This window comes from Lissotriton helveticus, chromosome 11 (assembly GCF_964261635.1).
Source record: "Lissotriton helveticus chromosome 11, aLisHel1.1, whole genome shotgun sequence".
In the NCBI taxonomy this organism is placed as follows: domain Eukaryota; kingdom Metazoa; phylum Chordata; class Amphibia; order Caudata; family Salamandridae; genus Lissotriton; species Lissotriton helveticus.
Window position 1 is genome coordinate 732,900,111 of NC_136072.1, and position 25,171 is coordinate 732,925,281.

Sequence of the window (25,171 nt, forward strand, 5' to 3'; positions counted from 1 at the left end):
AGTAAAAGCAGGAGGACATATATAGTTAAAAGCAAAACAAATCTCAATACACTGCAGAAATGTGCGATATTTAACAGAAAACAAAGGGCCACAAACATTAAGGCCAAACATGAAAAGACGTATAGGAGGTGTCACTCATGACCTCACATAAGGCGTCACCTATTGAAACCTTTGATGCAATGAATAAATGTAGGAATCATAACATTGCATAGCACTGCTGTGTTGTCTATCTGCTGACCTTCCACCTCTGCTAAGTGTATATATACAGGAGAAGCTAAAGGTCTGAGCAGTTGGTGTTAAAGGTAAATAGCTATAATGCAACTTCCTGCATTTGCTGAATTTCACTAATCATATTTAAGGCTGGAGTTCCATACTTATGCCTAGATTTATGTTTGGTCAATAAGTTATGTTAATAACTTAATAGAGCATGCAAATACTAAATGATGTCTTGGCGCTAGTGTCAGTTGAACCAGACAAATACAGTGCAAAGGCAGGGGTTTGTACTAGACCTGTCATGTCGGACTCAGGATGACGGAACGAATGACCCTTGTACATAGTTATTATGCAGGGGATAGGTATCCTGCTGTAATTGCAAGAATCCTCATGCATAATGAATGATGCTAGTTTTCAGAGAAAACCCATGTCATTTAGGCATTACCATAACTAGGTAAAAGGTCAGTACTAAAACCGTTATGTAGTGTAATGGTAGGGGAGAATATAGGCGAAAGGTTCGGTGACTACTTGAGCTTATATTGGGGTACCTATATACAACATAACAATACTACAAATAACAGAGGGAAAACCACCAATTGCTATTTTCAAGGTGTCAATAGCGGTAGGGGACTACAAGTGCAGCTTTTTACTAGTGTTAGAGCCGTTTGAACTAGAATGTTACATTTATTTCATTAATATGCCCAGTAATAGACAGCAGCATCTGCTACAGGGTAGCAGTAGTGGGGCGGGGAGGAGGGGTTAAACAAAAACAGACAAAATGGGGGAAAAATACAATTTTAACTTACCTTACTGGTGGCTGCCTTTCCTCCGTCCTTCTTGCCATGACGCGGGGGCAGTAAGCACCCAATCTTCCAGACTCCTCTAGCCAAACACAACACTGCTGATATCAGCGTCGTGATTGGTCTGAGCACTGTGGTTTGGCACTCAGATGTGGACTGGGGGCTGGTGCATTTTCTTCACCTAAGCTGTGCATTAAGGCTTGTGGAGAACATGCAAAGTGTGCATGACTGTTTGGCCGGCCCAAAACGGCCGGCCAAACCATCATGCACACTTGGAGAATCCCACCACTACTCTCTTGCTCAGTGGGCAGCCCTGCCTTCACCTACAGAGCCTCTAGAAAAAAATAAAATGACAATAACATGGCATTATTAGCTTTTTATTTTTCATGTGGGGTGACGCTCCTCCGTCTTTGGGAAGGAGCTCCTCCTTGTAATAGAAATGATGGTTAATATTGTAGCAAGTGCGGCGAATATATATTTATGTACAAAAAAACACAACTGCTCCACACAGACAACAGGGGAGTGTTACAATTGGACAGTGATACACCATTGACCCATACAGTGGATTGTACTCAAGGGCCGTTGTTACGAGTGGACAGGTGCAATACACATTATCCTCCCTTCCTGCTTAGGAACGACCATGACCACAGGTCCAGATATTCTTGGGTGGAGGAAATAATTCATTTTATGAGATTTTAGGAAATAAATAACTTGCTGAATCAGATATACCTTGCCACTTCCCACACGTTTATTCCCATTCTCTCACCTAGCATTTCACAAGGTGGCCAATCCTGTTACCCGTCTCTTCAAAATTAATGAGCCACACTCATAGTGAGTGCTAGGGATGAGTGCTTGCCCTGTGCCTGTCCATTTTTTGTATTTTGGAAATGCTCGATTTTCAACACTTCAAATTTACTTTTTTTCTGATGTGTGGGTCAATTTCCATCACTATGCTGATGATAAATGTTCTATGTGATTAGGCTGTACAATAAATGGGTTGCGGTCGCACTCCCTCTTTGAAATTAGTATTCTTAGGGTATATCTTTACACCTTTCTTGTGTGCTGGTGAGTATCACTTCCTGAACCTGAGGGGTGATGATTAAGTTTCTGCAAAGCGTCCTCCTACAAGGAAAGAACAAACTCAGATAGCACTCCTTTCGACAATGTCGCTTCAAAAAATTACTACTTAATAGTTTTCAAACTGATTTATTCATCATATGTATTGGGTTACATATTTCATCATCTTCATTATTCATATGATTCATCTCATATATGCATGACTGTAGCAATAATCATCTTGCTTTACAGGAACCCCAATGCATTTCGGACTCTGCCCTTCATCAGGGGGTACTTCCTACAAGGAATACAACAAATATGTATGTAATCCAAGAACTGACGAATATCTGAACAATGCTTTTCATGCTCTAGGAAATAATGCGTGATGAATCGTGATCATAGGTCATAATCTGAAGAAAGCGAAAAAAGTGTCAGTGTGACAAACGGTGCCCCATTTAGAAACATGAAAATCATGCCAGAGAACATGAAAATAGGTGATCCAAAATTTATGCACACGAAAGTCCGCGAGTACGTGCCATTACTTCTTGTGTCACTAGATATCACAAAGTGTGCATGAAGAAAATGATCTTGGTGGTTATAACAGGAATGTGCACACACACAAATGTGTGCAGAAGCTCGGCATTGTATAAAATCAATCTATGTGATAGCATGTGCTCAGCGCGGTAGAAACAGAAAATAACGTGCACACAAACATCCTCATCCCATGAAAAACACCTGTACGCCGCGTACCTGCAACAACACAGTGAAACCGCCGTAGTCACTTCCAAAAGCTTACATATTCAAATGCTTGTGCCCCGAAAGTAAATTCTCATTTGGACAGGAAGTGAAGCGTGAGGAATGATAGTAAGCTACAACAGACTGCCCAGTTGTCATGGCAATAGTAAACAACTCCTTCACCATTCGCTAGCAAAACGGACCAACTCCTTTTAAATCCTGGCACCAATATATACAATAGAACATGTCATAGTGCACGAATACTGTGTCTGAGTAACTCAACATGACCGATCCAAAATTATGTAGCAATGATCCAACTCCATAAAAACAACTAAGTAAAACAGCAAAAAGGGGCGTATCCTGAGATACCAAAAAACATGTCAAACGCCGGTCGTTGGGTAATAGATCGAAATAGTGCCTCTACCATTAGCAATTAAAATACGTGCTAATCTGGGTATTAAAGCTCTGATTGGTGGCATGGCAAAATTAAAACTCTTTGCTGATGATGCCATCCTGTATTTGTCTCCCGATTAACCCACCACAGAACTTATTTTGACGGAATTTAAAAAATACGAATCAATAGGGGGATACAAAACCAATCCCAGCAAAACCGAGATTATAATTTTAAATACGGGGGCTGAGTTTTAGCCTGAGAATCTGAAAAAGCAGGCTTTAAAAACTGATCCCATATGATATTTGGGGATTTTCGTCATAGCATAACATGGTCAGATGGCGAAACTGAATTATGAGGCTACCTGTATTAAAATTTAAAAATGACTCGAAAAATGGGCTAGCCTTCCGTTAACCCTGATAGGTTGAGTTGCGCTCATTAAGATGTCTATTATCTTTATTGATATTTCTTTTTTCTACTACCCCAATCAAGACGAATCTCACTCAGTTATTTTAACCACTTCGACGCTCATGACGAGCTCCGCTCGTCATGGAACGCGGACTTCCGCAAAATGCAGCGCACAGCGGGCAAACCGCTAGCGCGCATGCGGTTAAAGGAATCGATTCTATGATCAGATCTTTATTTGGAACAAAAAGGCTGCTAGAGTCAAATTCCCGGTTTTATAATCAGATACTCAATTTGGTGGCTTAGCACTGCCGAATATTCGTCTATATTATGAAGCTGCATTTTTTTACATTACAGCTTTTTTACTATCTAAAACTAAACGGATAGACACTTTTTTCATAAATAAAATGATCCAAGAAGCTCGAACTCAAATCCCCACATTTCTTAAAACTGCTAAACTTCCAAAAAAACAAGGTATAAAACGCTTTTGGATTTTATTAATAGACTTTGTTCTGCTTTCAAACAGAGTGGATTTGCTTGTTTTTACTCCTTAAAACTAAATGAGTGTACGGAGCTGGGCCTCCATTTTCATTCAGCCCAGTTTAAAACCTGGCATGATGCCGGCTTGGGGGTAGTCAATCAGTTTATTTTTCAGGGGAGGATAATTACCTGGGACAAAGTTCAGGACAGATGCTATGGCTGTAATAAGTCCGAATTCTTAGAATTTATTCAAATAGATCATTTCTTTAAGAAACATCATTTTTTACTTATTAGTTCCCCCTCGAAGGCAACTATCTCTTTGTATACCTCCAATATGAGTGGGGTCGGAAATTGGTATCGTTTAATGCAAACACAAGACAAATCTTTGTGGTCATTAGGTACCCGCATCGGTGGATGGTAAGTAAATAAATAAATAAAATAAAATAAAATAAATACATGATAGAGCGCGCGAGGCCACCCGACCAATAGTTTTCGCCGTTTTCCGGCTTCAGGGCCCTGGTAGACCCCTGCCCTCCTGACATATTTAAGGTGGCAATGCCAGGATTAGAGGAAGAGGTCCTGCACTTATTGAACACCTCTCTTTGCACAGGACAGATCCCTCTAGCCTTCAAAGAGGCTCGCCTGATTCCCTTACTGAAGAAACCCGGTGCGGACACAAAATGTCTGAAAAACTTCCGGCCCATCTCTCAGTTGCCTTTCTTGGCCAAAGTGATTGAGCAGCATGTGCTAGCCCTTCTCTCGGCCCATCTAGAAAGCAATAACCTGCTGGAGACCAATCAGGCAGGGTTCCGTGCTAATCATAGCACGGAACTAGTTATGCTATCTATTCTGGATGAGCTAAGAATCCGGGCTGATGCAAAAACACCAAGTGCCCTGATACTATTGGACCTCTCCGCGGCGTTTGACACCGTGTGTCACAAACAGCTCCTGTCGCGGTTGAGATCCTTTGGTGTCATGGGCACAGCACATGCATGGCTTGCATCATTCCTGCAGGGTAGGACACAACGAGTGCAGTTGGGTGATCTACTCTCCACCCCCGCGCCGATCACCTGCGGGGTCCCTCAGGGCTCTGCTTTGTCACCCCTACTTTTTAACATCTACCTGCAGCCATTAATTGCTCTCCTGAATAGGATGGACTGCCTAGTGTATAACTATGCCGATGACACCCAGATCATCATCCGGCTGGATGATGGCCCGGGAGCATCCGCTAGGTTACAGGACATACTGAAAACCACAGTGAACTGGATGTCGGAGAATTCTCTGAAGGTCAATCCAGACAAGACAGAAGTGTTGCCCATTTCCATCTCGGGCAACCCCTGGAGTGACAATTTCTGGCCTAAAGAGTTGGGCACACCACCCAAACCGGCAGCCGCAGTCAAGAGCTTAGGCCTATATGTGGATAATAAATTATCCTTGGAAAAACAGGTTTCCACTGTAGTGGGTACCTGTATAGGCCTCCTAAAACAACTAAGGAAGATCTCGGCATTGCTATCATTCTCTACCTTGAGACACGTGGTCTCAGCCACAATTCTGGCTAGGCTGGACTACGGGAACTCCCTATACTTAGGCCTGCCTCAGCGGCTGCTGGACAAGCTTCAGGGAGTTATGAATGATGCAGCTAGGCTCATATTCAAAAAACCCAGGACTGCCCATGCCTCTCCCCTGATGCGGGAGCTGCATTGGCTCCCAATACGTCAGCGAATTGTATTCAAGGGATTGTGTATTGCTCACAAGGCTCTGCACGGCAAAGCACCTAAATATTTGAAATCCCGAATATCCCCCTACACTCCGGGTAGGACTCTGCGCTCGTCAGATGCCACTTTCCTGTCCCAATCCCGCTTCAAGCTGACGACGGTGGGGGGCCGTGCGTTTTCCAACGTACTTCCAGCACTGTGGAATAAATTGGACTCAGATCTCAGGAAGGAAAGTAGTCTACTTCCCTTTAGAAAAAAACTAAAAACTGTGTTGTACAAACAAGCATGGAGTAGCTTTTAGGTGCACAGCCTTTCGTTTGTAACATCTCATTATGTAACATCTTGCGTGTAAATCTGGACAGACAGCGCTTAGAGACCCCTGTGGTTATAACGCGCCATATAAATTAAATAAATAAATAAATAAATAAATATACTTTCAAATCACCATATACATCGATCAGGTGACTTCACGAGCTCTACCAATTTGTGTGTGTTCTCCCTACTAATAATTTTCAATGCACCCGACTTACCATCCACCGATGCGGGTACCTAATGACCACAATGAATCAGGGAGCTAGCTGTAAAAGAAAAGGCAGCAAAATACAAACCCAACCAATAACATTCAAAATACTATTGAAATGACCACGGACAACTGGAAGTTTTAAAATGTTTTATCTAAAGTTCATTATTTTCTTGCATGAGGTACAGTAAAATAAAGCAATCGATAACCAAGATAACGTAAATTATATAGGCATGAAGAAATAATGACAGGGTAATCATTCAAATGTAATATGGTATGTAGATGGGAAAAATACTATAAAAACTCAGAAATGTTTAAGCATGGACAGTTTATGCATGGATATCTATAGGAGGGCCTATAAAGAGTAACACGCTTCACTTAAGGTGAATGGGCCTTTGAACAATCTAGGCAATGAAGTTCTAGACCAAATCAGAAAATTACAAACTGCAATGCAAAATATAATCTCTATCAAATGAGAAGACATAGGAACAAACTTATGAAAAAAATATGTAATTGACTTTCAATAGTTGCGGAAAGGCATGGAAAATATAACATATGCAATGATGAACTTTATTAAAGCAAAAGTTAGAAATTCAGAAGGTGCAAGATTTTAAGAGTTTCAGAGCAATATTTACCTAGAATGGTGTGAAAACCAAACCCTGGCCACGGGTCAGTTAAGGACAGGAAACCCTCAAGGAAGGATACCCCTCAAAGGACAGCAGGTGCAGAATGGACACCCAGGACAGGACAGGATACCCTCGGAATAGGAATCAGGACAGGACCCTCAGGACAGGACAGCAAACCCTCAGGACAGGACCGCTCAGGACAGGACCGCACCCGCAGTTTGGAAGCAACGCCTGCGCTCCACCCGCTCTGCAGTTATCGATCAAGACCCCGATTGGGTCAGCGAACTCCCAGTAAAGTGCTTCACCAGCACTTTAAGGTTCAGTAGAACCTCAGTCTATGGTCAAATTCGGACAGAGTGCTTCGCAGCGCTCTGTATCTTCAGTCACCTATTGAGTGCGTTGGGTCAGTGACAGGTCAGCTAAACCAGACAAGTCGGACGTCTCCCCAGGGGAACCCAGGGTAGATATACAGTTTGGGGACAGCGTACCACCCCCCAATGTTGCAAAGTGTCAGAATCCCTTAATTTCGATTGGTCCTAAGGTAGGATTTGGGTAACACACCAATCACGACATAGCGCTTCAAGCCTACATTTGCATAATAGGGTACCGCCTAACTAGATTGGGGTTCTCATGAGAACTGGTGCAGAAATACAATGGCAACTTTAACATTGTTGCTCTGTGAGCACATATGATTGGTTCAGCCGAGTTTTCGGGTCGTTCTCAGGAGCATCTTGCTCATCACTGCCAACTGGCTGCGTTCCATCAGTCAAGGTCTGTTTAGGCCTCGGCAAGTCGCGCAGGCGCAGAAGAGACCTCCAAGATGGTTCCCGGCACAGACAAACCCCATTCCCCGCGGTACATAAAAAGTAAGCGAAAAACAAATTAATACATAATAATGTCATTATGAAAACACATCACAGGATTTGTACTTTTGACTCATCATCAAGAAATAAAAACTATTGCATTTTAAATGTTAGCTACATTGACACAGTCACAAAAGCAGTGGCACGAGCAGTACCACATGATAAGCACAGCTATGAATTACGCATGCGCATAACTTTCCCTCCACTTCTGCAGACGCGTCAGGACACGTGAGTGTGGCTGACGCATGCGCAGTAACTAAATACAAGCGGCGGCCATTTTAGATGACTCGAGTAAATTATTTTAGTAAAACACATGTGCAAGCTTCACGATCCTTATATAAACTAAACATAAATGTTAGTAGAACATACACTTGTTACCGTATTACACATAAACGAGGTTCTTGACTTCGGCAAGCCGCAAAATATGCAAAGCTTTGCTTCATAATCCTCTGGTCTTAAAGTTTTTGGAGAAAGTCGCTTCTGAATCCAAATGCGTATTTTTCCTACCAAGAATGGCATAACATATCTACCACAGCAAATAAGACTTTTAGTGCTGCCAATTTTAAAAGAATGAAAGTCCAAAAAGGGTGTGTAGGTGCGCACCTATGTCTCGCACTGCGAAATCAGGAATAAATCCTCATCAACAACTTCTCTTTTCCTTTTTAATCATAATCCTTTTGTTTGAGGTACACCAATCTGTAATCCTGAAACCATTATCCAAAGTTCATCCTTACTTCCAGCATCACAGAGAAAGCAGCGTGATTCCAGCATGATACATTTACATTTTCACATATCTCCTGCATGCCCTCCGGGCCTTGAACAGCGACACGTAGAAAAGTATCATAGAGGCAGGATTAGTGCACAAGATGATTTATTACTTGTCCCCCAATGCATTTCAGGCCACAGGGGCCCTTCGTCAGGGGTCACTGAAACGGATAATGAGAGACATCTCAACTGTTGTACAAAACAGACTTTCTGAATTCCAATAATATGCAATGAAAATAATGCTGTGAATATAAAAACAAACACACCTTTCTAACCTTATTGCAATCTAAACCCAAAGCACCCAATGCTATTCCACTCCCTCCAATAATTATCCTTCTGTGCCAACAGGATTAATCCAACAAGTGAAAACTAAATAGAAACACACTAACACACTACCCATCCTCCCATTCCCTTGAACTGCGTGGCTTCCCACTGTTAAACACACATTATACTGATACAGATAACCTTCCCTCCAGTGCATTGCGAAATACAGACGAGTTAATCACCTGAAAAACCGCGAGCAGCAGTCTCATCATAAAGTGCCAGCCGCGGTGCATCCATTGGGGCGTATTGGACGTACCTCGCGGTAAACTGACATAATATCGACTACAAAATATCGAATGGACATAATATCGAGTCCAAAATATAGGCTGGACAAAATATCGAATGGACAGAATATAGACATCAAAAATATCGTTTTGAAGGTAAGTAATGTAATATCGAATGTTAAAAATATCGAAGTATATAATATAGGTCATTAAAATTATCGAATTTTTAATAATATAGAATTTTTTATGGTGTTTGTTATGTTATTATATGTGTGAAAAGTGTGTATTTATGTTATAATTAATTGTAATTAATTATTTTTATTTTTTATTTTTGCGTAATTTAATTCTGTAGCGGGTTGTGGGTTTATAGGGGAATAGGGTGGGAAGTAATTTAATAATAATTAATTAAATATGTAAATTTATTTATTGGTATTCATTTTTAATTAATTGTTAATTAATTTATATTTGGTAATTAATTAAATTTTAATTGGCAATTAATGTTAATTAATTGATTAATTGCTAATTAAGTTAATTTTATTAATTTATTTTCTGTAGCGGGTTGTGAGTTTAAAGGGGAATAGGGTGGGAAGTAATTTATTCATAATTAATTAAATAATTCAAGTTATTTAATTGTATTTAATTTGAATTAATTGTTAATGAATTTTTAATTGTTAATTAATTAATTGTTAATTAGTAATTATTTTGAATAGGTAACTAATAGTAACAATTAATTGTAATTTGTAATTTTAATTGATTAATTATTATATTATATAAAATTGGTAATTACTTTTAATTAATTTTTGATAGATAACAATTTATATTTTTTTACATAATATAAGAAGTATTTACTTTCCCTACTGTTGCACTCTCTGGAGTGGGAATAGTAATTTTTACCCCTACGCTATCCAACGCTTTCCCTACTGTTGCACTCTTTGGAGTGGGAATATTAATTTTTACCTCTACGCTATCCAACGTTTTCCCTAATGTTGCACTCTTTGGAGTGGGAATAGTAATTTTTACCTCTACGCTATCCAACGCTTTCCCTACTGTTGCACTCACTGGAGTGGGAATAGTAATTTTAACCCCTACGATATCCAACGCTTACCCTACTGTTGCACTCTATGGAGTGGGAATAGTAATTTTTACCTCTACGCTATCCAACGCTTTCCCTACTGTTGCACTCACTGGAGTGGGAATAGTAATTTTAACCCCTACACTATCCAACGCTTACCCTACTGTTGCACCCACTGGAGTGTGAATAGTAATTTTTACCTCTACGCTATCCAACGCTTTCCCTCCTGTTGCACTCTTTGGAGTGGGAATAGTAATTTTTACCCCTACGCTATCCAACGCTTTCCCTACTGTTGCACCCACTGGAGTGGGAATAGTAATTGTTACCCGTATGCTATCCAACGCTTTCCCTACTGTTGCACTCACTGGAGTGGGAATAGTAATTTTTACCCCAACGCTATCCAACGTTTTCCCTACTGTTGCACTCTTTGGAGTGGGAATAGTAATTTTTACATCTACGCTATCCAATGCTTTCCCTACTGTTGCACTCTTTGGAGTGGGAATAGTAATTTTTACCCCTAAGCTATCCAACTTTTTCCCTACTGTTGCACTCTTTGGAGTGGGAATAGTAATTTTTACATCTACGCTATCCAATGCTTTCCCTACTGTTGCACTCTTTGTAGTGGGAATAGTAATTTTTACCCCTAAGCTATCCAACGCTCTCCCTACTGTTGCACTCTTTGGAGTTGGAATAGTAATTTTTACCCCTACGCTATCCAACGCTTTCCCTACTGTTGCACCCACTGGAGTGGGAATAGTAATTTTTACCCCTACGCTATCCAATGGTTTCCCAACTGTTGCACCCACTGGAGTGGGAATAGTAATTTTTACACTTCCGCTATCCTACGGTAATAATATTGGATATTATTTAATTATATTATGTTACTATATATATATGTTTTAACAAATATGATTGTAATTTTTTTTTGATAACTTTCATTAATTATTTAATTATTATAAGGTAATTTGAGTATTTTTAAGTATATTTTAGTAATACATTTTTTATATTAATTTAATTTAACATTGTTTTTAATAAAGTCGATATTTTTATAAACTATATTTTTGTAAACGATATTTTGTACTCGATATCTTTGTACTTACCTGTTTGTAGATACAAACTCGATATTTTGTCTGTCGATATTTTGTCAACGATATTTTTGATAGTCGATATTATGTCCCTCGATGTTATGTCAGTGATCCGTACCTCGCAAGTTGCAAGCAGCAATGATTAGAATTGTATTTGCAGCCCTTCAATCCGGGTTGCGGGACACACCCGATTGAATAGGGAGTGCGCAGGGGGTGGGGCTGGCTGGCTGGCTGGTCTGCTGAGTGACAGTCTGCACTCTGCAGACGTCAGCACTCAGCAGGCCTGGAAGTACTATGTGCGCATGAGGAATTTCGGGCTGCACCTAGCCCGAGCATGCGCGTTAGAGTAGATGCTCAGAGGGAATGAAGGGGCCGGGGGAGGGGTGCTGCTGTAGCCGGGCTCGTGGTATGGAAAGGCGCCAGGGCGAGGTGTCAGTGTGCCCCCCTAGCCAATCCTGGCTCTGCATGCAGCACCAGTATTGGCTGGTCCACCGTGCCGAAGGGCTGGCAATCCATTATTGGATGCCGTGCGTGGGTGGCACTGGCACACTGGCTCAGGCTCAGCACTGCATGGCCAATCACTGTGTGACTTCAGCATGTGAAGCCATGCAGTGATTGGCCATTCTGGACGCGCGCGCCGTGATCTAGTGTAGTCACTACTCACTAGAGAGAAAATCGTCGACTGACACTCAGACAGAAGTCAAAGAAGAAGAATCGAATAGTAGTTGCAGCTGTGTGTGTGTGTGCATATATGACATTGACATGAGGTTGAGGGAGAGTCAGTCTGAGTCGAGTGAAGGGGGGAGGCCGCGGAGGGGCCCTGGTTTAATGAATATGTGTATCGTATCCAGTGCATTTATAGGGGAACTTGTGTGTCACTGTCTCACTGGTGATATCTCCAGCTCCTGACCTGGCATCAGCGAGGGTCCGCAGCACTGTTGCTTTCAGCGTTGCCCGATTCACGGAGGCTCCTGAGATCCTCGGTTTTCACATAACTTGACCGGAGTGCCGCAATGTGCACAACACCTTGCCCTCCTGCTTAAACTCCCTATCACTTTAAGGAATCGCAGCGTGCAAGCTTAAACACCCTTTCTTCTATTTCTTCCTGTGAAAAAGTGACATGTTATGAAGGAAACCATCCAATGCCTCGGACAAAGAAGGCACGCAGAAAAAGAAGGTAAGGAACTTGAAAAAAAGGCACATTTGAATTCCTATGGTCTATGTGCACGGGACCACTGGGGAACAGAATTGTGGATGGGCACAAGTGTGTCAAGACCAGGGGATGCGAAAGAAGCGAATGGACGCCCTTTTTTTACCCACATATGTTGAAAGATTTCAATTTCTGAAGTTTCTAAATTACATTGTGTGTCTATACGCCGGCTGTTCTATTCTTCCTAACACGAGGAAATAGGTCGTAAATATAAAGAGGTGAGATGAAAAGAGCAAGCTCCGATCGACACGTGCTCTCGTTAATATCTCTTAATGTTTAACCAAAATCTCTCGCTTTCACGAAACATCCATTTAGTGCTGCTCATTCATTTGCCTCACCCATTTGAAAAAATTCTGCCCTGGCGTCTTTAGTGAAAAAGAAAAGAAGGCTTTCGGAACAATTTGGAAGACAGCATAGATATGTGATGTAGATATATATATTTTGTACATATATTGTAAAAAAAAACAACAACAAAAAAAACACTACTTTCAAATTCTTTTGCAAAGCTCGCAATACAGCATAGTGTGTGTGAATGTGTGTGTGGCTTACATCTGTACACCTGTCCTCAAAGTAGTGTTTTGCTGTGGTTTAAATGTACCTTGCAATTTGCCATCATAGAAGTTGGCGTTTGCTAGGTCTGCAAAGTGTAAATAACAGACGTTTTTTTGAGCCAATTTAATGTTACCTATTTTATCAACTTTAGAGGGACACGTGTTAGCACTGTCTTTAGGAGTGCTATAGGTGTAGCTATGTTATACCCTCTTTTATCCAGACTTGTATCATTTACGGTCCTCTGCTGTTTTTAGAGCCCGGGTGCCCTTCAGGGTTCTGCCGTTCTCATTGGGCGGAGTCAGAGCGGCCTGGTGTCTTTATGGTTGGTTACAGAAGGCCTGTGTATTCAGTGTATTGCTTGGCAATGGCTCTGTTTGGATACGGGGCATATTAAGAAGTTTGATCCTTTCAGAATTCAGGGGCATATCGTCAGAGGGGGGTGTTTAGTGTTGAACACCACCAAATAATTTTGGATTTGATATAGGGTTGCTACATTTCCAATAGAAAAACAAGCATTGACATAGCCAATAGGTCTCACATATGCCAGTGCTATTGGATCTTTGGGAAAGTGTTTTAGCAATGATGTACACCGTTGTTGCTACTGTTCAGCATGGCGAAATGTTAGTGGTGTGGAGTGGAGTGGAAAGGAGAAGAGTAGAGTGTCATAGAATGAAGGGGAGTAGAGTGTAGGAGAGTAGAGTGTCGTAGAGGGAGTCGGGGGAGTAGAGTGTCAAAGAGTGGAGTATAGTGTTGTAGAGTGGAATTGTTGGAGTAGGGTCATATAGTGAAGTAGGGGGAGTAGAGTTCAGTGGGTCAGTGTTTGAGAGTGTTATAAAGTGGAGTGGCTTAGTAAGGCGCAGAGTGGGGTGGAATTGGGTGAAGTGGTTTGGATTGAGGTAGAACGGGGTGGATGGGGTAGAGTGGGTGGATTGGAGTGTGGTAGGGTGGGGTGGAGTGGATTTCATTGCGGTTGGGTGGATTGGGTTGAGTAGAGTGGTTTGGGGTGGGTGGATTGAATTGGAGTGGGGTGAGTGGATTAAATTGTAGTGGGGTGCATTGGATTGGGGTGGGGTGAATTGGAGTGGGGTAAATTGGATTGGGGTTGGGTGGATTGTAATGGGATGAGGTGGAATGGGGGCGAAATTAAAGTGGGAGTTTGAATGAGGTACACTGGGGCAGGGCAGATTGGAGTGGGGTGGGGTGGATTGGAGTTGTATGGATTGGACTGGAGTGAGGTGGAGGTTTTGAACTGGAGTGGGGTGGATTGGAGTGGGGTAGGGAGGATTGGGCTGGATTGGAATCAATTAGATTGAAATTCAGTGGATTGGACTAGAGTTCGATGGATTGTATTGGGGTGGATTGGAAAGGGGTGGGTCGGAATTGGGTGGATTGGGGTGTCCTGCATGATTGTGTGTTAAAGCACTTTTTCATAAATTACACAATAGAAAGAAACAATGTTACTTTGTAAAATTTAGAACAAGAGAATCGTCCTGTTTTTCAGTAGAGCGCCAACAAGCAAAAACAAAACAAGTGTTTGAAAAGTGAGAAAAGACAACTTGGCAAAATGAAAGAAGTTTATCTATAGAAAATAAAAGTTTGTTATATTTTTTGTCCTGTGGACACGTTTTTGCCAGTCACACTGATCTTCAAAAATGTTTGTGGACCAACCCTGAACATGCTGATTCATCTCAGTGGCTTGCCAATAACGCCGGCTTGCAGCTAAAGGCAAGTTCACTTTTCCTAAACTCTGGGTTAATTACATGGGTTCACGCTTTAGAGTCAGATGCCTTATTATTTCAGGGCACTAGAAGGTAAAAGGAAAAAAATAGTACCTCATTCACATTGGAAGCAGGAAACGGGCACTGATTAAGTTGAATCAGTCATTGTTTGGTCCCTGCTCCACAGAAAGGAACGGATATGATGCTTGGTCTGCAGTGACCAATTACTGGGCTGTGAAGAAGAATGCAATGCAAGCCAACAAATGGTAAGCAGCAGCTTGCAGGCTCCACGCCCTTTTTTGAATACAATAGTGTCTCACAAGCGAGACACATGCGCTAACTCATGCTCTCGCAGGCTCAACGCTAATAAAAGCCACCTGTTCATGTTTAAACATTATGCAAAGGTACGGACATTGCTCTTAATTAGAACTTTATATGAAATCATCTGTATTCATTTTTAACATGCTTTTCTGTCTTTGTTTACTCTAATTATAAGCCGGGGTCTTTAGGGCAGCCCAGTGGTTAATTTGGAAAAAAATAAGTGCTGGGGCAAATTAGCAAACACTCTGGAAGCCTGGAATGTGTTCAACATTGCCCTCAATCATATCACTTCCATGCTCGATCGAAGGGCGCACATCTTCTCTTATTCACGGCAAATTAGCAAACACTCTGGAAGCGTGTTCAACATTGCCCTAACTTTTCAGGCTGTTCGAAAACCTCAAAGTTTCTCACAGCGCCATCTGCATCTCCGATATTGTGAAGCTCTATATGAATAAACATGTCTTTCTAGGCACTTGATGCCGCACAAGGCCAGCGATTGTTAACACAAAAACCTGCAGTGCTTCGACTCGATTATAGCGAGTCCAGTCCACTCATAATACAAGGCGCCAAATGCAACCCTTCCCACAACCGATTTCCACAGTATAGAGAGCAAGCAGTCCCGGGTTCAGGAGGGGAGGTGTCAGGCGGGTGTCACATGCTCAGACCTCAACAATCAACCAAGAGACCAAAGAACTTCGATGTCCAGCCAGTGCTTGTATTTTTAGAAAAATAAAGCACTTTCTAATCTAAAGTACACAATTCAATCCAGTATTCAGATAGTGATCCTGGGCAAGTCTCAATTGTGGTGCTACACCCCTTATCTCCTCCATGGTATCTCCCACTGGGTGACGCTAGAAGAAGCTAGACCCCAGCAAGAGAAGGTAGGAGCTTGATTGAGGCTCACATGCAGATTGTTGTGCTCCAGACGCCAAACATGAAATAAATTCACTTATTTGCTTGCATTCTTACCCCTGGTGGTGCTCAGGTAGCAATTCAGTGTCTCTCAGTCTTTCACATTCATCTAGTGTGCACATGGCGTATTGATCCCTCTGCAGATGGAGGCCCACAGTGATTTGCCTCAGTCACTCAGAGGCCACAGAGGAGGCTGGACACAGACCACATCAGGGTCATATGTGGCAGCCGGGATTAGTCTGGTGTTGATCGGCAGTCCTGCTGGCACCCAGTACAGCCTCTGATTCAGCAGCTGTTGCGCGTCCCGGCTGGTGATTTTGTCGAGGTGGAAGCAGCTTGACCAGGCTGATAAGATCACCAGAGCATTTGTAACCCCAATTGGGCTGATGTGAACACCAAGGCAATTGCATCCTGAAGGGCCAATGTGAATAGCAAGGTAATTGCACCCTCGACTAGGCCAGTGCAAACAGCAAGGCAGTTTATGGCACGGACTGGATGATGTAAGCGCCAATGCAGTTGCAGGCCTGACTGGGCTGATGTGCAGAAGCACATATACTTTTTAGGTCGAGGACCAAAAGGTTGCGCTTGCGCAGTCTCCGGGAGGAGTAAGTAAATCTTGACCCTGCCCTATTATGTACATCACTTACCCCGTGGTATCCTTTGTGCTGCTTAAGGCCCATCTCTTGTGCCAAGAAGCCCAGAAAGTGCTAAGTGCATTTGTGACCAGAGACTCAAGACTTTCCTTGCTGAATTCTTCACAGTCTCTCTGAGTAAGGAATAGAACTTGTGAGAGCTGTTTGAGCTGTGAGAGCTGTGTGGGCTGTTGGAGCTGTGAGAGCTGTGAGAGCTGTGTGGGCTGTGTGGGCTGTGAGGGCTGTGTGGGCTGTGTGGGCTGTGTGGGCTGTGTGGGCTGTGTGGGCTGTGAGAGCTGTGTAGGCTGTGTGAACTGTGAGAGCTGTGTGGGCTGTGTGGGCTGCGTCTTAAACTAGGTCCATAGGAACACAATGTCATTCTCTGGTCGGTCAAATTATTGACACTTCTTGTAGCAGCCACCCATCTGGTGTGCTCATTTTAAGGCATGTCACTTGCAAATCAAAGTATTTCTGATTGTTGAACAGTATTGAGAGAGGTAGTGGTTGAAGGACCTCCGCTCAAAGTGGCACTGCTTTTATACAGAAGGTGTCTTTGTTCTGGATTTCTGCCTGAACTCTCTCATATACTACCTCACGGGGCCACTTCTATGTTTAGTATTGCACCCCTACCCTGCTTAGCCTGCAGGGCTGCGGGCCCGGCATAGGCATGTGGAGGTGACAATGTGTATATCTTGTGTGCAAAGCATACAGAGGTGTCTAATGTGCATATCATGGTTAAAGGGCAACTGGCAGCGTCCAATGTGACTACAAGAGGGGCGGGGTCTCTGGTAGTAGTTAATGTGCATTTTAAAGGCTCCGAGCTTACAGCAGTGTCTACAGCGCATAACATATGTACAGAGTATTTAGAAATACCCACTATGCATTTCATGCACATTGAACCCTCATACGTTTCCAAAGTACCTATCATGTGTGCAGTTTACAGCACAATCCATCACACTGCCCCACCTGCATGTCATACACTCTGACCATTGTCAGCCTCCAATGTGCCTCTCCTTCTTAGAGGTTGCGATGGACCCGTTCACCGGGCAGCTTGTGGTTAATGGGGAACGGATGCCAATACCGTCAGTGTGCATCAACAATGCTCGACAAGACAGATGTGACTAGGACCTTGTCAGAGAAAGCTGAAAGGAAAACGGTATGGGCAGGCGAATTAATTCAACTTTATTAGGTATAGTCAGAGTGAATGGAATTGTGTTGTTGTGCGGCTGTGGGGATTTTCGCATAGTTAGAGACTTGCCACATAATTCATCATCTGCCGCCTAATCTGCTGATTTTAACAAATTAAAATGTGTTTTTGGCTCAAATGGTTGAAAACGGAGATACACATATTGCCGTTGAGAGGAAGACACTTTGCAAGCTTGACTGGTCAAATTTCTGTTGCTCATTGCTATATTAGGGTGTTAAACAGGTACTAATGAGGTACAACAAATGCCCAGACAGTGCTAACAAGTGTAAAATTTAAATAAATATAAAGAAATACTATCAGAAAATATGAAGCATTACGCTGCATAATTTGCTTTTTCTTGTTGCATAATTTACTAAGCCTGCCAAATAATTTGACCCTCCATTCTTCATAATTCCAGTGGCCCTGGCTATAGCACAGTGCAAAGTCATCCAGGAGATGGATTCTTGGGAGACAATGTATCCAATTATTTGGTTGGTCTGACACGCGTATTCGATTAAATGCTGAATCCAAAAATGTGTCTTATACCATGCAAGGTAAGTATTGTGCATAATGTACTGTATTTACGGTTGAAAAGGCTGTCTTTTGTTCCCCTAGGAGGTGCTTTTAGTGTTTGGCTTGTTTTGGTCCCATGGGCCTTCCATTTGGCCACGTAGGTTCCCCAGGGTGGCCCTTTGGCAGCTCTAAGCCCCATGTGCCTGACGCTCTTACAGTTTTGACTCAGTTATAAGTTGACTCCAACACAAGGCCCAGGTTACTCCCTGCGATCATTTATTTACCAGCGTGGAACTAGGAAGACTGAGAGAGCCCTGTATTATTATTATTATTAATGGTTTTTATTTAGCGCAGACATATCACCCTGTTGGGTCTCATGGCGCTGTTACGCTGTTATGTATGACATTGATTGTTGGAATACATTTGGAATGAATGACAACAAATTGTTCAGGACGGCATTTGTTTTAGCACTTTGTGAAAGCTGATAATCTAAATCATTGCGACTGACATGCCTTTATTTAATGGCCTCAAGCTGTGCATGGTGCGAGCGTGAGCCACACTGTTAGAACATGGTATTTCAAGCTGGTATTTATTTTCGAGGTGGACTCGGTGTGCCCATAACTTTTAGCGTGATCTTTGTGTGCACCATGTAGCCGGTTCTTGCCACTGAGATACACATATTTAATGCAAGTGAGTGTCTTTGCCATTCAGGAGTCATACATCACTTAAAAGGAAGTTGGCAGGTTTTGGAGGTTTTTCCAGCAGCATACATAAAATATTTGCTTCCTTTGACTCTGGTGACAGACTGCTGAGCAATGTTAAATAAATGCTTGGACTTAGGGGTTCACTTTGATGTTACGAAACTGGTGCTCATGAAAGTCTTATAGTCTGAATTCAGCACCTGAGCATAATAGGACGGAATGTATGAAGCTCTGTGGTTATACTGAATAAGCAGCTACCTATGTTATGCCATCTATTAATGTAATAACTGCACTTTCACAATTGCTTTATTAACCTTCCTGCTTTCTCAAATTTGCTTGAAAATGCATGATTTTTCTCCTTTTTTTTCAAAATTGTATTGGGGGGGTTATCCCCCCAAAACCCCCTTTTGGGGATCGGGCTTGCTACCTGCGCTCGCTCGCTACGGTGCTGTATGCAAATCACTTTGCGACTCACCACTTTCAAATGTCACCCACCGCCACTGTAAAGTGCAACTTTATTCGGCATTGCCTGCTTTCGGTCTAACCAAAGTCTTTTCAACCATGGTTTTTAACACGTGCACTATGGGAAACAGGTGTGTTCCTACCCCGTGACCAGGTCAAATAAAAATTCAAATTCTTAAAGAACCAGCTCCCAGAAAACAATCGTAGAGCTTTAATATGCTTAAACATTCCCTTGTTAATACCCTAGTTTCACGATCCCAATTAACCCAACCCTGTTCTGACATGCTCAAATGAAATATCGAATCTGCCCTCCTGTATATGAACCTTAAAGAAATTAAAAGACTGCATAAAGTACAACCAAAAAGAACATTCAAAAAAAGAAACCTTGGTGATTACAGACTTATGTTGTCCGTACAGCAGAATTCATAGTCTCAGTCTGTTTTATTACATCATCACAGATTGGTGTACCTCAAACAAAAGGATTATGATTAAAAAGGAAAAGTGAAGTTGTTGATGAGGATTTATTCCTGATTTCGCAGTGCGAGACATGGGTGCGCACCTACGCACCCTTTTTGGACTTTCATTTATGAATTGTGATTGTTGGGACAGATCTCAGTTTGCTCGCACGCATCCGCAATGAGTAGATTTTCCACTTAGTTAGATACAACTTTTACTGATAAGGGAAGGAGTGCATTCTTTCTATTTTTTCTTTTTTCAATTTTAAAAGAATAGCTTTTCTTTCACACTGGATGGCCTACTATACTCCCAAGGCTCTAAATAAAATGTACCCTGCGGTGGAAAATAGATGCCTTGGTTGTTGCACTCCATTGGAAGGGGTTGAAGGCATATATGTTTCATGTGTCCTAAATTGAGTGTTTTGGGAGAAAATATTTGGGTATTTTAGCCAGGTGACTCAAAAACTGTTTGATCCAATAGCAGAAGCAGTCCTGTTTGGTACTAATAGTAGGGAGGTTTTGTTGTCGAAAGCTGAGGGGCTTTTTCTTGCTACTTCAATGTTGGTTGCTCGTTCTTTACTTCTACAAAATTGGAGATCGTTGGAAATACCTAAGTTTGAGAAATGGTTAAATAAAATATTATGTGCAAAAAAATTCGAAGAAACCTATGCTAAACGAACGGGGGCAACTAAAACATTTTCTCAGGCTTGGAAATATCTTGTAGAATGTGAAATGGAGGCTCAATAAAAATTCTGTTTAGTTTTACGATTCTATTTTAAGGTTGTAAAAAGAACTTTTGGTATTTTGGTAAATAAGCTGTGAACGGGACATGTTTATCAAGGATTTTTGTAATGCGTTAACATGGAATGTTTTCTCTGAAAGCTCTGCTCAATAAAAAAATGTGCCCCCCAAAACAAAACAGTGCCTCTAGAAAAAAGGGATGTGCGCCTGGTGTGTAAGAGAAGTAGTGTCAAACAGCTCCAAATAAACTGAAAAATGAATTCTTCCTTCTAGCTCTTGTATCTGTTCTAGCACCATGTATCTCAGCTGGCTGATATTATGATTCATGTTGGAAAAATGCACTGCTACTGTCGATTTTAGATTTTTGGTCCGTATGTTGCTTTTGTGTTCTGTGAGACGTGTCTTAATTTTGCGCTCAGTCTTTCCAACATATTGTAATCCGCACGGGCACTTCAAAAGGTAAACGACATTGTTGGAGTCACAGGTGGCTGTGACTCTCAATTTAATAGGAGTGCCTTGAGTGGGATGCATGATGGTTGTACCTCTTATGATGTTATTACAGTTTCCACAGTTATGGCACGGAACAGTGCATCTATAATTCTGCTCAGATTTACTGATTCTCTTGTTAAGTAATTGCTTCAAGTTGTTGGTGCATTGATAGGCAAAGAATAGGTGATTGTTGAAATATTTCCCTGAAGTCAGTTTCAGCTTGGAGTAAAGGCCAGTACTTGAGAATTACTTTTTTGATTTTAGTACTTTTCATAGAGAATTTAGACACAAACACCATTCTCTCCTCCTTTGCAGCACTTTGAACTTTATGTTTTAACAACTGTGCCCTTTGCTTCAGCTTAACTCTGTCAACTGCTTCCTGTAAAATGGGTGCTGGATATGCTCTTTGTTTAAATGTTTGTAAAATGTTAGTGCTGTTGTCACTGTATATTTCCTGGGAAGAAGAAATGTGTTTCACCCGAAGCAATTACGGATAGGGAAGATGTTTTTTGAGAGTGTTTTGCTGAAAACTCGAAAAATGCTAAAAATTATTGCGATCTGTAGCCTTAGTAAACACTGAGGTAGTCAATTCTTTATCCTGTAGCATGATGTCGACATCCAAGAATGAAATTCTTTCAGTACTGATGTTGAATGTAAATTGGATTCTTTCATCAATAGTATTCATCTGGATTATAGCTTGAACAAGATCAAATTGTGCTCCTTTTCAAATTCTAAAAAATCTCATGAATATACCTATAAAAGTAATCAAATTATCCTACCAGGTCTTCTTAGATAAAATATGATCGTGTTTGAACCGATGCATAAAGTGATTTGCAAACGCAGGTGCTGCGCAGTTTCCCATGGACGTTCCTGATAATTGGGTGTAGTAACCTTCATTCCATGTGAAATAGCTGTGATACAGCGTGAAGTGCATTAGCTCTAAAAGAAATATTTTAAGATCTTCTTTCTTGTCACTGTCGATGAGGAAAGATTCTATTGCCTGTAACCCCAAATCATGGAGATAGAGGTATACAACGACTTCACGTCAATGGCGCACAATATGGGTTGAGTGTATTCTTCGATCCTGACGGTGTTAATTTTTTTTTTTAATATGTCTTTTTATTAAGCATACACAAGTAAAATAACGGTCGGCATTAGCACATTTGTTATGAAAAATGACACAATGGTGATTTCAGTTAGACAACGTACATTATTTCGTTGATGTCATTTGTGTTGCATCACGAAGACAATGGTTCCTCCTCTGAGGAGTGTAAAGAGGCTACACAAATCCCTTTGTGGTAATCGTTCCACCTAGACCACACTGTGCACCACTTCCTGGGGCATCCTCGTGCTACATATACAGTCTTTCCCTTGAACATGCACCTGTCCAGACTCCTCTTCTAGGAAGCCAGAGTTGGAGGAGCAGCCGCCCCCCTCAGCTGGGCGATATCTCATTTGGCCACCATTGCCCCAGCATAGCCCAGAGCCTCTCCATACTTGTTAAATCAGTGGGCCCCCACATATTACAGTGCTAGGGGTTTTCCCGCTGTGCGCTGGAAGTTCATAAATCCCACTTTACATGACAAAGCCAGCTCGTCATGAGCGCAGCGCAGGTAAAGCCCATGACGAGCTGGCTTTGTCATTAGCATGGAAGGGGTTAAGAGACATCTTTTAGCCTCTGGATGGATGGTTTTATTGTCGTGTATTTCTATAGGTTCTGATTCGATCCCCCTATTCCTGACCCTATTCTGGTTAAACTTACTAGCTAGTTAACTAACAGTCAGCCCATGAGGCAAGAAATCCCCCATGATGCAGATACCGTTATCTGACGCAGTCACACTACGGCACAGGAACGTGTTATCTGATTAGGTCATAACGCTTGAGATCTAATTAGACAAGCGACATTCCTCCAGCCCCTGATAAGGCATACGACGTTCTCATAACAAATCAAACCTATGACAACCTGGATAATCCGTGCGGCCATTGTTTTGATTTCACAGAGAACTTTAGTAAAGAATGTGCTAACGAGCAAGTCGTATGACATCTTTATTGACGTACCTATGTCCATCCTTACGTCAATCTCGGCACCTTTAAGGTATAAATATTGCCGACCTTGCCCTATGCAAACACACGCGTGGTGACAAGACGGAGCAGCCATACTTGCCGAAGCCGAGAGCAGAAGCAGACCCCGCAGGCAGCAGCCCCGCCTTCCTGACGCGCTGAGAGACGCGCTGCTATCTCAAGCCGAGAGACCCAGCACCGGCGCTTCTGGGCAGCCCTCGCAGGCAGCCTGGAATATCGAGAGCAGAGAAAGAGATACCATTCCTCATTCATCCTAAATTCCAGGTACAGAACTGAATAACCCCTCCTAGAGAATTCTTTAGTTATTCACTTGGCAAAAACAAACTTAAACTAAACTGTAACTTTCTATTCCCGCCCACGCATTAGACTTAGGTCAGGTACACGGGGTAGGCGTATTTAGAAACACCAGTTGAGTACGTTTAGTCAAATGTATATGTGTATATAAATATATTTTAATCATTTTAAACATCATATGGCTCAGAAACCATATCAATGTTTTTACAGTATTATTTTATACTATTGCTTCTAATGTATGCACTTTACTTAACTATAAGTATTGCAATAATATCGATCCATTTCTCTTGTACGAGAAAAGAGACTGATCAATAAATAACATCTTTTATTGAACACGCCCGTCTCTTCCTTTTCTCTACATTCTGATGAGACTAAGAATGCACGTACTGACTGAGTAAAATAATTGCCTTGTGCTCACACGACTCTCGAGATTGACTCTTGATTAGGGGAGAGCAAAGTTGTCATGTTCTATGGTTGTCAGAAACTAAATCCCTTCTTGTCTAATCAGGGGAGTTAATCCTTCCTTGAACATTCGAGAAAGTTTCTAGCGAACTCTGAGCTTAGCTGGCAAACCCAAAAATTAAGTCTAGTATCGACAGTAGTAGACCTAGTTAACGTCTGGCCTAGGCCTTTACTGCTGTAGGCACTATTCCAATGCGCAGAGCCTATTGGGAAAATAGGAGCTACACTACATGGCGCCCAACGCGTTTGGAAAGGGCGATAAAACTAACGTAAGACATTTAGAGTAACTCAGTCGTGCTTTCTCACTCAGACCCCTTTTCCCAAATACTCCAAAGACGTCTGGAGTGGGTGAAAGGTTATTATATCCTCCAAAACCTCGCAGGAGGGAACTCCTATGTATGGTTCTTGGTCTAGTCAACGTTGAAGGATAAAACAGTTCCAAAATATTGTGCATCTAATCTCTGTTTCCATAAAGAAACCTGATCTGCAAACAAAAATAATACCATCCTGTCAGTAAAATGGGAGACAGCGATGGAGAAAGAGAGGCAATTAGATTAGCTACTGAAATAGCAGATGCTGATGCTACCATGCAAGCAGCAGACGCGGATATAATACTTATTCCGGTCATTAAAAGGAGATCTATAACCTTAAAACTTATAGAAAATGGACTGACACCTAGAGGTGGCACAGTCATATTCGTAATTGAGGCACACGAATATCGGCAGACAGAGGTATACTATACATGGATACATTTTCCAGCAGCAAATGCTGTAACAAAGTACTTCCACTATTACAAAGTAGAGGAACCTCCTGAAACGTACACTCCTTTCGAGGAGGTGGAAGTACCACTCAAATTCCAAGAGCATTTGCTCTTATTTGATGGCGCCCTAATACATAACAATCACATTACAAGGCTCGGTCCTTTAGGAAGACCAGGAGCAACGTGGCCGGTCCTAGCCGGATACACACCACATCCAGACATCGAAAGAATGCCTGCAGCAGAGCTATTAATACAGCTAAAACAACTACTAAAAATTCATAGACAATTAGTTCAGTATGTAATGCGGACTTCAACAATTCAGCCAGCGATTAAAATTCCACAGCTGACCCCTCACCAGGGGAACACAAATAAAATCACACCACAGAACATCCAATCCTGCCTAGGTA